The following is a 12,160-nucleotide window of genomic DNA, read 5'->3' as shown; positions in this document are numbered from 1 at the left end:
TGGGAAGGAGAACAACTTTGCCAATAAAATATTCAGAGACTGTTTCCTGTCTGGGGAAATGGAAGGAAATTCTAAGGTTTCTTGATAGTCGACTACACATCTACACAGAAAACCATTACAGTTTCATCAGAAAAGTTGACCATCATAAATTCTCTTTAACATAAATGTAAAATACAAAAATCAAAAGCACACAAAAAGAATACGCTACACTAACATACATCAATCAACATTCATACAAATTTTCCATCATTTTTAAGAAAAAAGGTTACTGTGATATTCTAAAAATCATAAACACAATACACAAGACTAGATGAATTTTAAGAGAATATTCTCTCATAAACACACTAGCTAAAGAGGGTATAAATAAAATTGCTGTGTTGCATCAAGTATGGCTAAGGACAGACCAAATCACATTCAACCACAGGTAAAAATAGTGTTTATAAGCAATAATATCAACAAAAGAATACTGCTTACAAATTACCTCATGGAACAGAGAGATAATAAAAAACCCGTAACTGAATTCAGATAATAGGAAAAATTTATAAACACCCTAAAATAGTATTAAATAAATAGAATAAAGATTAAATGTTTCACTATAGAACTTCTCCTCTACTTAAAGACAGTTGCTGAGTAACAGTCCGCCTGCAATTCCTACATGAATAACAAAATATTTTCCAAAACCATTTTATGAAAGTACATTTCTATATATAAGAAATTAAATGTTTTATAATTTTTTTTTTCATACATTTTATTATGAATTGTGCTTGTTTGATAAATTATGAGAAAATGTGAAAAATAAATTTATAGATTAGAAATTTACAGAAGTTCTTATAGATTATCTGAGCTTTGTTAATTCATATTTTTACTTCCTTGTACGAAGTAAAGGAATTTTGGTTTTTAGATTTCTACAGAAATATTCATTTTGACCATCACTGAATCCATTTTGACTAGTTTCAGCGTAATGTCTGTATGTACACATGTATCTCGCATAACTCAAAAACAATTAGCCGTAGGATGTTGAAATTTTGGATTTAGTTCTATTGTAACATCCAATTGTGCACCTCCCCTTTTGATTGCAATCGACTAAACCAAAAGTGTCCCAAAAATCCCAAAGTCCAAAGAATTTGGATTTTAGACTTTTTCTTAACTGCAGTAATAAGCCCCCACTGAAAGCTTTTCAACAATATATCATAAGTGGTACTTATTTTCATTGGTTTCAGAGTTATAGCCAAATAAAATTTTAATTAATGAAATATTTGAATCTTGCAAGGGGGTGGTGGAAGGCAGAAGGCACATCGGTTTGAATCTGATTTCATCTCCGTTTTTTTAATTATTTTTTAACTTAAATTATTGATTTATTAATAATTATTAACTTCTGATTGTAAAAAAATTACAATAAATAATAATTAAATAGTAACAAAAAAAATATGAAAAAATATCAGAAGTTATTAATGAAATAAAATTTTATGTATTTTTCATTTAAAAAAAAATGTGTATATGTAATTTAATAGGTGTACAAGGAAGTCATATGGTGTCCACATCAGATTTTTTTAAACATTGCTCAAGACAAACAACCACTTTCAACATTTATTGTTTTAAAAATATTTTTTATTTATTTTTGTAATGATGAAATGGCAAATATTTATTGCTGTAATTAGAAACAGTAGAAAGAATAATAAATATTACATTTTTAAGATGTTAAAAAAAAATTTGTTAATGCTGACTTTAACCAGGATTCACAGACTGTGTAACTTACATTTCCATAAAGTAATAGAAGTCTCCACTCATCTCCCAAATAAAAGGAACTATGTTTCCTTAGAGCTTTTAAGTAAAACCATGCAATATTTTCCTTACTAGTACTGTAGATAGTGCTCTTCTTAAATGAATCTATGTATTATTTTTTCTAAGTACTTTGTTTCAATCAAATTTAATGTGTTAGTAAATTTGTATTATTTGAATCTGTGGGTTCATGATGTATATTCATATACAAAAAAATTTCAGTTTGTCTTTGCATAGTTGACTCATTACTATGAGTGATTTGCAATGGTTGATCCTGGTGTGTGTGGTAGTCATTGTATCTGTATATTTGTGAATGGTTGTGGATCTGGTTTGTTCAATAAAATATTTTTAGTACAATCATTTTCATTTTTATTTTCTTGGGTTTCAGCTTTTTAACAATATACTTTGTTATTAGTCTGTGTTAAAAGGTAAATAATCATAATGTAAATTATTATTATTATTATGGGTATAATAATGTAAATTTTGTACATATTTAATATCATGAGTTAAACACACTCTAACAATATGAAATTTGCAGATTCTAAATTTGACAAAATATTCTGTTGCATTTGAAAAAAAAATAGAAAATCAAATCAAAATATGTATTTAACTATCCTGAGTCATGATACTTATTATTTTACAAAATTTTAACCAGAAATGAAATAGGTAAACATCTATTACTTTGAATAGTTTAAATTTTTAATATTTTAATATATTACCTACATTTTTTCTGAAAATTTCTGTTTATTAGTACATTTTTCTGGTTCTACTTTTAAAAACATAAACAAATATAAAAAGAGATGTGTTAAGCAGACATGTTGAAATAAATCATAAACAGAAAATTAAAATCATTAATAGAAAATCTTTTACAAAAAATAAAAATAAAAAAAATTAATCAATAAGTACAGAGGAATTAGAAAAGAAGATTACCATAAAAAATATATATAGATAACATTTTAAATAAAGAATATAAAAAATAATAAAAATCATAAATAGATAACCAATAATTAAACACCCTTAAAGGAGAATTTCTACCTGTGTTTACAAAATACAATACAATATTGTTTGACAGTCTCAGTCAGTAGCAGAAATTTATCTTAAAAGTAGTCTAAACCAATTAAAGTTCTCCTCAGACTGGTCCAATTGTATATAAAACAATTTTTTCTGAATATAGAACACATTTTGAAAATGAATGGTTCAATTACCACAATTATTCAATTTTTTTTTAATTGAGAATGGCTAGGAAGCTAGAGACCCTGGGAAGAAAGGAAGGACAAATTCTTTAAGACACCATTTTTTCTGGAGGTAAAACTAATTTAAAAAAAGTTCTGATATTGCAGTAGTTCGTTTCTGTTAATTAAGGAGTCTATAGAGGTAAGAAGACATGAATCTCTTCTGCTCCCGTTAGGTGTTTAAATGTTTCTTGAGTGAACAGATTTTTAAAATCACAATATGTAATCATAACAGGTTTGAATATCATAATACATACATTTTTTAGGGGGTTAGAGACCTGAAACTACCTTCTTCAACATGGTAATTTTTTTTCTAAAGGTAAAATGCATTTTGAAAAAGAAAAATTTGAATTTCACAACTTTTAAAAGTTTTTCAGATTCAGAGGGAGGGAAGGGTTTCAGAGTTTCCAAGAAAGTTTAAAATCTTTTCAGACCTAGCTATGGTGTGGTTCTTTTTGGTCCTGAAGATTACATTCCACAGTTTGGTGATTGTGTGATAAACGGTTTTCTCACAATCAAGATTTTAGTTTTTATCTATATATTATTAATCATGTTATCATGAAGAAGTACAAAAATAGTGAAAATGAGAAGGAGATATGGAGGTTATGCATTTATTGCATAGCCTATGAAAACCAGGAAGGAAAAAAAATGTAAGAATTGTTCATATTGGTTTTATAGTTTTTGGGATTACCCCAGATATATAATCAAACAGACAAAACAATATGTCTACAAATTATAATAGTACTGCATAGCACTTTATTAGTACTGCATCTACAGATGGTGATTTTTTTTTTCCGTTATGGTCTCTTTGGACCGCGTTGAACTTTTTGCACAACAGATGTCTTCCGTCTGTTTTTCCAGTACAATTTCATTTTGTCTCATTTAACTTGTTTTTGTTCATCAGATGGTGATTTATTAACAATTAAAATGCACTTTTATTTTAAAATTTTTATTTTATAAATTATTATTTTTTGTTTATATATTTTTATAAGTAAATATTTTGAGAATTTTCTGTTAAGTTTATATAACAAATATATTTTTATTTTTCATTTATTCTAAATAATAATTAATCATTTTTCTAGTCCATTTGTGATTTGTTGATTGCTGCCAAAATTTTGGATTGCTAGTCTCAGATCTGTCATGTTTTCTTAAATCCCCCGAATATAGAAGTAACTACTGGGCTGCCATTATAAATAAAGAATAATTGGTTTGCTTGGCATTTCTCCTGCCACCACCCCATTCGGTCACCCTAAAGCATAAGACTGAATGTCTGTGTGCCACAAACGGCTACTGAGCCATGAAACACTTTAGTGACCGGTGTCCTAACTAGCTCCTAGAACTAACCTAAAAGCGTGAGTGGAATAAGTGTGGAACCATACACCACTTGCTTGCGTGTCCCACCATCCACCTGTCATATATAACTAACATGGGTAGGCGCACCCTGTCAACTACTAAAACATACATGACTATCAATAATTAATTTATCTTGTCAAAGACAGCATTTTGCTGCCATGCCTAGGCCGCTGAATGCTAGCAAGTATCTGTCCACCATTAAAGCGCTTGGAGCCTTAATCTGGCTGATAGCAACCCATATCTCTCGGTTAGCTTCTTACAGCAGCGCGGTAGGAGTTTTTTCCCTTAGGTAAACTACTGATGTCAGTTGAACAAAGCAACCACATCAAGGAACTTCCATATGGTTTGACAATGCGGCTCTTGCCACATTGACTTGCCGCTTGCATGTAGCCAATTTACCCCTTGAACACTAAGTTCCAGGGTGGTCTGAGTTCTGACCACCTCAAGAGCTGGGCAATTGAACATCATGTGTTCGTTCGATTGGACCTCCCTGCAGATGCACAGCTCATCAGCTGCCAGGTGGAACCGAAACAAATATTGGTTTAAATTTACATGGTTGGAGAGCACTCGGACTCCTGTTTCACTTAAAAACGAAGGAGAGGCATACCATCCCCCCCAGATCCTGTATAAATTTATACAAGGACCTTCTCTTAGTCATGGCGTGACATTCTTGCTGCCATGCTTCCATCGCGAGGCTGTAAAGCCTTCTCTACAGGCGGGAGATGGGCAACTGTTCGAAATTTAGAACCGGTGCATTGAGATCACCGTTCTGCTCCGATATAGGCCCAGCTTCCAGCCTCTTCCTGCTAGGAAGAGGCTGACCCCTTCTAGGAATGTCAGTCCCAAAAAACCATCAAATACCAGGTTCCACAGCAAGGGACCGAGAATGGAGCCCTGCAGGCTTCCCCTGGCGACAGATTTTTCCAAAACTAGGTGCACATCCTTAAACAGAGCTATGCAATCCAATAAGTAGTCACATACTATGGCATACAGAGCTATGGGAACACTGCGGTATTCCAACTCATAGAGAATAAATAAAGAATGAGGAAAAGGGGAGAGAAAAGGGGAAAACAACTAACAAAGGAGCTATCTCCAATAGAAGTTTATTGTGTTGTTCAGATCCATAAAGGCAGCTAATATAATCTCTATAGATGTGGATTTTTCCTTGTAGAAAAATTTTCAGAACATAATTTATAGTAATACTTAGATGGTAGTAACTGGTATTATATATAAAAAATATTTTTTGACAAAATTCATAGGGTTAGTTGTTTTAAGAACGTGTTAAATACCTCTATTGTAAAAAATAATGTTTTACTTAACAGAATTTATAAAGTTATTCAATAAATTTTAATCTATTTTTGAAGCAGACTGAAAAATTTTCTATATACAGTATTTAGATGAACCTTTTTTCTGTTTAGGCTTCAGAACCACCATAAGATATTACTCTTCAGAGGATGAATGAGGATATGATATGTATGAATGTAAATGAAGTGTAGTCTAGTACAGTCTTAGGTCAACCATTCCTGAGATGTGTGGTTAATTGAAACTCAACCACCAAAGAACACTGGTATCCATGATCTAGAATTCAAATCTGTGTAACAGTAATTGTCTTTACTGGGATTTGAACCTTAGAACTCTTGACTTCAAAATCAGCTGATTTGTAATGACAAGTTCACCACTAGACCAACCCGGTGGGTTATTTTTAGATGAATCTAGAGTATATTTAAATAAAGATGTGTTACAGCAAATTAACTGAAATGCTAGTCTTGCCATATAAATTTAGTAAAGACATCAGGAACAGATTGTTAGCTAGGAATCAATATTGAATCCTTATTACGCCAACCTATTACTTTCTGAAAATATATCTTTATATAATTCCTTCAAAAATCAAAATAAATTTTCAGGATAAAAAAATGGGCTGTCAGATTGGTGCCCAATAAATATACATTTTGTAGACTGCTATTTGGTAAATTAAAATCTCTAACTTTCTGATTGTTAAATTCACAAATCAGCTACCTTAGCTAAAGAAAATTGTCATCGTTTATTCTTAACAAATATCCAACTATGAAGTCAGACAGCAGAACTATTTTAATGCAATGCAGTTCTATATTTTACTGTATAAGATAGAGCCTTATTTTAGTTTTATGGCCACTTTTAAAATACTATTAATTATTTAAAAAAATTTTACATTTTTTTACATTTATAAATAATAAGTACTCTTCAGTTCCATTTAATGTCTTCTAAATTTTTATTCTATTTTGTAATAATTTTATTTATTATGTTCTATAGAAAGTGAATTAATTATGGTCCAATTTCAATACAATATTTGTGTAACATGTAGTAATGATCCCAAAACTAAAAAAATTGTCTTTGTCATATTAATTACTTAAAAAAGGTCAATTGATTTAGTTCAATTTTTATTAGGTTTGAGTTAATTAATTAAGCCACTAATTAAACTTAAGTAGACAAAGATTCAGTATTATTAGATTTAATTATTTATTTATTACTGTATTGATTATTATGCTAAAGAAAAATAGCTTTTAATTTGAAAAACAAATTATAATAAAATAAGTGGAGGAAGTTCTTTTAAAATAACATATAACAGAAACTTTTGTTTGATATCCTTTGGCTGCAGGGCAGAGGTAAGTGGAAGACATTATTTGTATTTTACTAGTTAATTAATGCTTTATTATTTGGAAATTGAATGTTCTGCAAGAATTTTGTGGTTTATTTTATTCTAATAATTTTTAATTTTTAAAAGAATTTGTTTTAACACCAATGTAATTCATATTATATTACTATCTGTTTTCATATATTGGACAACAGAATAAAATTCAACATCAATAAGCTCTACGTAGTGAATACGCTAAATCATACGGTTGTGTTATTTGGAGATGTTTCAAAGAATAAACAATAAGATTAAATTGGTGAATTTTTTTGACGATTTAAACGGATGAAACAATTTCTTGTAGTATCAGGTTTAACGGCGGGAAATAGGGCATTTTTTTTAACCAATAACAACTGTCGGTTTCTAAAGAACCAATGATAAATTAAAGGATTGGTGTGCTTACCGTCAATTATGTTTTATTATATAATATTGATTTTGACACTGTAATTTTCTCATTTGCAGTGAGATTTTAAGTTTGTCGTATTCATTGTTGAGAATTTCTTTGAACAGAGGCTACTTCTGCACGAATTTCATTGTTTGTCCAAGGTGTGCGTAACCCTTTGTGATCAATTTGATATTCTCCTAAAGCAACATTACTGTCGGATGCGCGGCAGGCCTGTGATCGGCCATCTTGTCAATTGAATGTTTTGAAACAAAAGTGCTTATGAAAAAGGTGATTAAGAAAACAACTTGCTTACGAATATGTAAGTTAAGATTTTATGTTGAAAACAAAGTGTTATTTAGTGAAATGTGTACTTAGTTAAAACTCATGTTCTTTGTAGTAGTTGCGTTAGTCGGATGGTTGCAATGATTTATGCTTCTCTAATCGAACAGTAGCTAGTCCGTTAGATGAGAATTAACTAATTACTAATTTTGTGAATTCTTTGTTTCTTATTTGGAATACTTTCTACCGTATTCTTAAGTTGTGTGTTATCATTTAAATCGTATTGTTCTTGATAGATATTTATTTATAGCTTTATTATTGTGTTTCTTTGGGTTCGAGGAATAGTCTTAACAAAGAAAATGGCGACATTGAGAAGCTTCGTACACATTAAATCGGCCTGTTTTCTCCAACCTGCTTTAGTCAGTGATCGTCCTAGAACCCATTTATTGTGCTCACGATGCGTTTGCAGATCATCTGTTTCTTTTACTACCGTTTGAAGACAAGTATTTTTGTTCTATAAAATGTCAATTACGTCAGTTAGAGTAATGTTGGGGCGGATGCATGCTGTATGATGTATTTACAAAGCCTTAGATTCCCGGGCTTGTTGTAGATTTCTTGTTATAATTGTTTAGTGCGTTTTTGTGTTGATATATTACTTTATGATAATTTCAGTGTAAATTGTTGAATTTAGTGACAACAGTTTATTTTTCTTGTTTAGTGTTTTTATAAAACTCTAAAATATAACCTTAGTTGGCTGTTCAGAATTCTTTTCAAGGTATGTTACAAACAGATACGATAATTATTTGTATTGTAATGTTTTTATTCTTGAACATTTTGTTGTAAACCAGTACTTTTTTTATAGTTATGCATTAAAAAATGTTTTTTTCAGCTGTGATTTCATATTGATAATTAATTATCTGAATGTGAATTTCTTAAATTTGTTGTAGTTTAGTAAAATTACCAAGAAAGGGGCATTTTTATGGATTTTATTTAAACATTGCTATCAATATTTAGTAATTTGTACTTAAATTATCTACAGATGAGAAATAGCTCTACTACAAAGGAGTTTTATATATTGCAAGTGTGCTAACATCCATGTGTTAGAGCCTAATGTTTTAACTAGCCAGAAATCTATTACTGTGTAACTGAGAACATTTTTTGTTTAATCGTGAATATTTATAAAATTTACATTGTATAATTAACAAAGTAAAAGTTATTGAATTATTTAGCTTGTCTGTATTCACAATTTCATATTAACATTCTCAGTGTAACTTTTAATAGAAATAAGGTTAGAAAAGGTTCTATTTTAAAACAACTATTATGTATTTTTTAAAAGTAGTTGGTGATAAAGTAGATTGATTTTTGTGTCAAATTGATAAACCAAACTTAGTGGGATGTTCACTTGGGTAGTGTTTATTACCTTATCCTTAATTTTGCTTAAGGTGACTGATTATCCTACATATCTTTAGATCTAACATATTTTTAAGAAAGTACTTTTACTTATCTTTTCAAAGGATTTCCTAAAGGAAATAAGCAATTATTTTAAATATTGCAATTTAATTATCTCCTTGCTCTTTGATGATCTAGGAAATAGATAGTATTTGAATCAAGTGACTAATTAACGGTATCTCTTGGAATTTAACAACACTTCTCAGTTCTTCTAAGCATGATACTTTACAAGACTACCTCATTATTGTAGGGCTTGCAGCAGCAGCCTGTGTAAAGTTTTTTAATAATAATTGGTAACACTTTCCTTATGGGTTATTTATATTTGCTGAAGTTATTTCTAACAATTGTTATTCTAATTCTTATTCAGAATTTATAGTTGTAACTGATTCTGGTGTAGGTACTTGCATCTAATTAATTGTAATTGCCACATGTGGTTATTTATTTCCTAGGGGAAAATATTACCAGTTACTGAAGTTTTTATTTTGTATATACCTAATAGTAATTATTATAAATAAAAAGAGTAATGTAATGCTTGCTTCCAAGGGTATATAACCAGTACTAATGTAATAATACTGCAAGATAAATATAAATGTACTACTTTCAGAGCTGTTTGTGTTCAGTGCTGTTTGTTCTTGAGTCTGTGTAATTACATTATTTAGTGTAGTTTTATGTAATTGTATACAGAAAAAGTATTGTAATTTTTATAACAGATAAATAACATGTAACAGATAGTGAAGCCTTATTAAAATATATTTTATTTGAATTCCATACTACTAACAGATATTTATTTATTGAATAGATTAGTTACTAGAATTTTGCCACAAAGTTAGTTTGTTTCAATTTGTAGAACTACTGATAATATTTACAATTATTAACATCTTAAAGATAATGATGCTTCTAAGAGATAAGGTATTATTATTATCATCACCCGAAGAGATGTGGTTGAGGATTATTTTAATTCAGTTTAATTGTTGGATTTGATGGTCTAGTAATTCAAATTAGTAGCCAATGTGTAAATATTCAATTTTCTAATATTCAGATCAGAACTACATATGGCTTTAAATCACATGTAATTGATTAAAGGTATGAAGTTTAAAAAAACGTTATCTGAATGATTGAGGAGCATTTACATAGGCTCTCTTCCAATCTGGATACATAATTGAGGCACTTGACCATTATGTGCGGATTATGAGTTCTTGCCCCATTGTACACATTCCTAAACATTACTTTAAAACTGATGAGAGTACAATCTCAGAGCAGTTTTTTTTTAAAGTAGTTTTATTTCAGAGTAATTTTATTTTGTTTGTCAGTTTTGCGCCTGATTTTCCTCACGTTCATATAGAAAATTTATTTTAAGAGTACTTTTGTTACAAAATTTTAATAGGTCCATGAAGGTGAATTTTGGATTTTATTTGTTTATCTCATTCATAATAAACTGAATGATGTGTCTTATCATTAGAAAGAATTTTTATTGTAACTAAGTTACAAATTTCAAGTAAGCTTTATTTAAAGATCTTTAAATAGTGTTTTAGATTTTGTACTTTTTGAAGGTAATATATTGATACAAAATAAACTATATCTCCCAAACTAGCATTTTAGCAATCTTTTAAGTTCTCTTTATACCATCTGGTAATTATATACAGTTATTGGCTCAGCTGTAATGTTTCTCATGTTAAGATATGTTACTAAGAATAGTATTTTTATTTTAAATAATAAATAATTAACAATAAGAAATATGAAAAAAAAAACCATTTAATTTTTCTTCAAAAGAGTAGCCTTTGTAAGTGTCACTATCTTGGAGTTAAGGATCAGATGAAGAGGTTTTGGTCGTTTGTATAGTTCACGAATAATTTTAAATAAAGCACATGAATGTTAAATGTATATTCAGGATGCAACCTGCAAAAGATGAATTCAGTAATATGATCACTTGAATGGTGTTTTCTGTTACAATATTTTGGTATGATTCTGCATACCTTGTGTCATGTCCTTTCAGTAGTTTGTGTGTCCCTGAATTAGAGTCAATGAAGCTCATCAAATGGTTGATTGGTTAAATGATAATATCCTTTGTGCAGTAAACAATTATAGGATTTCCAACAATCACTAATTGTGTCAGGTAAAATGCACTTAACGGTCAGTGTTGTTTCATCACCTAAAAATGAAGTGGACCTCAATATAAAGTTATTAATATTTGAAAGCATAGTCTTAATATTGGGAACAAGATCAAATTCAATACTTTGAACTTGTATGTAGTAGATCTTAACTGAATCATAAAAAATATCTAAACATACAAACAATTCAAACTTAAGATGTAGAAAAATTTAATTATTACTGCTATATTAAATATGTTCTACTTTCACAACTGTGTTGTGAGGAGTGAAGAAAATGGTTCAGACAAGTACTAAACAGATTATCTTATACAATTCTTTGTTTGAAACTATAAATAATTAAGAATTGGCACGAAGATGTAGGAAATAAAATTTTATTTAAATCTTAAATTTTAAAAATCAAGCAGTTAACAGCATTTCTTAAAGTTGTATATCTCCAGATAAAGTATGCTGCAATATGTAAATTTCCTTATAAATAATTGTATATTTTTAAAATGTAAAGAATTTTATAAATGAACTGTAAATTTTGTTTGTGTAGAATACCTTTTTAAATTATATCTTTTAGTTCTGAAAAATTGAATTTGCATAGCTGATTATTTTAATTTTGGCTGTTTGTGGTATATCAAAAAAATGGCTAAACAAATGTCAACTAAATGTCAATTTCATCACTTTTGGTTGACTTTGGGTAGGTATTTTGTTGTATTTTTCATATTCTATTTTTCCCTATCAAAACATTTGTTTTATTGTGTACTACAAAAAATTCTAAATATAACAGATATAATACATTTGTATTTATTGTCTCCCTAAAATAATTCAAATCATATGCATAAATTCTTATTTACTTAAGTGCATGAGTATAATTAAATAAAATATTGTAAATTACACCAGAATCATATTAAGTAGTAGTGTG

General features: G+C 29.1%; 1 protein-coding gene across 5 annotated transcripts in view; it reads left to right on the top strand.

Moving 5' to 3' along the window:
* The first annotated feature begins 7,475 nt into the window (after positions 1 to 7,475).
* enok (histone acetyltransferase enoki mushroom) overlaps positions 7,476 to 12,160 on the top strand; it is a 150,828-nt gene continuing 146,143 nt past the window's right edge. For 2 of the 5 annotated variants that reach the window (XM_075382531.1, XM_075382527.1), the window contains exon 1: positions 7,476 to 7,736. The gene's annotated coding sequence lies outside the window, so the exon portion shown is untranslated. Of the gene's footprint in view, positions 8,472 to 12,160 lie in introns of all 5 variants that reach the window. The other 3 variants (XM_075382530.1, XM_075382529.1, XM_075382532.1) reach the window with 3 other exon arrangements.

The sequence above is a fragment of the Lycorma delicatula genome, chromosome 1, assembly GCF_047948215.1.
Source record: "Lycorma delicatula isolate Av1 chromosome 1, ASM4794821v1, whole genome shotgun sequence".
Taxonomy (NCBI): Eukaryota; Metazoa; Arthropoda; class Insecta; order Hemiptera; family Fulgoridae; genus Lycorma; species Lycorma delicatula.
The sequence above is the reverse complement of the archived record's forward strand: the minus strand, read 5'-3'. Positions and strand labels throughout refer to the sequence as shown.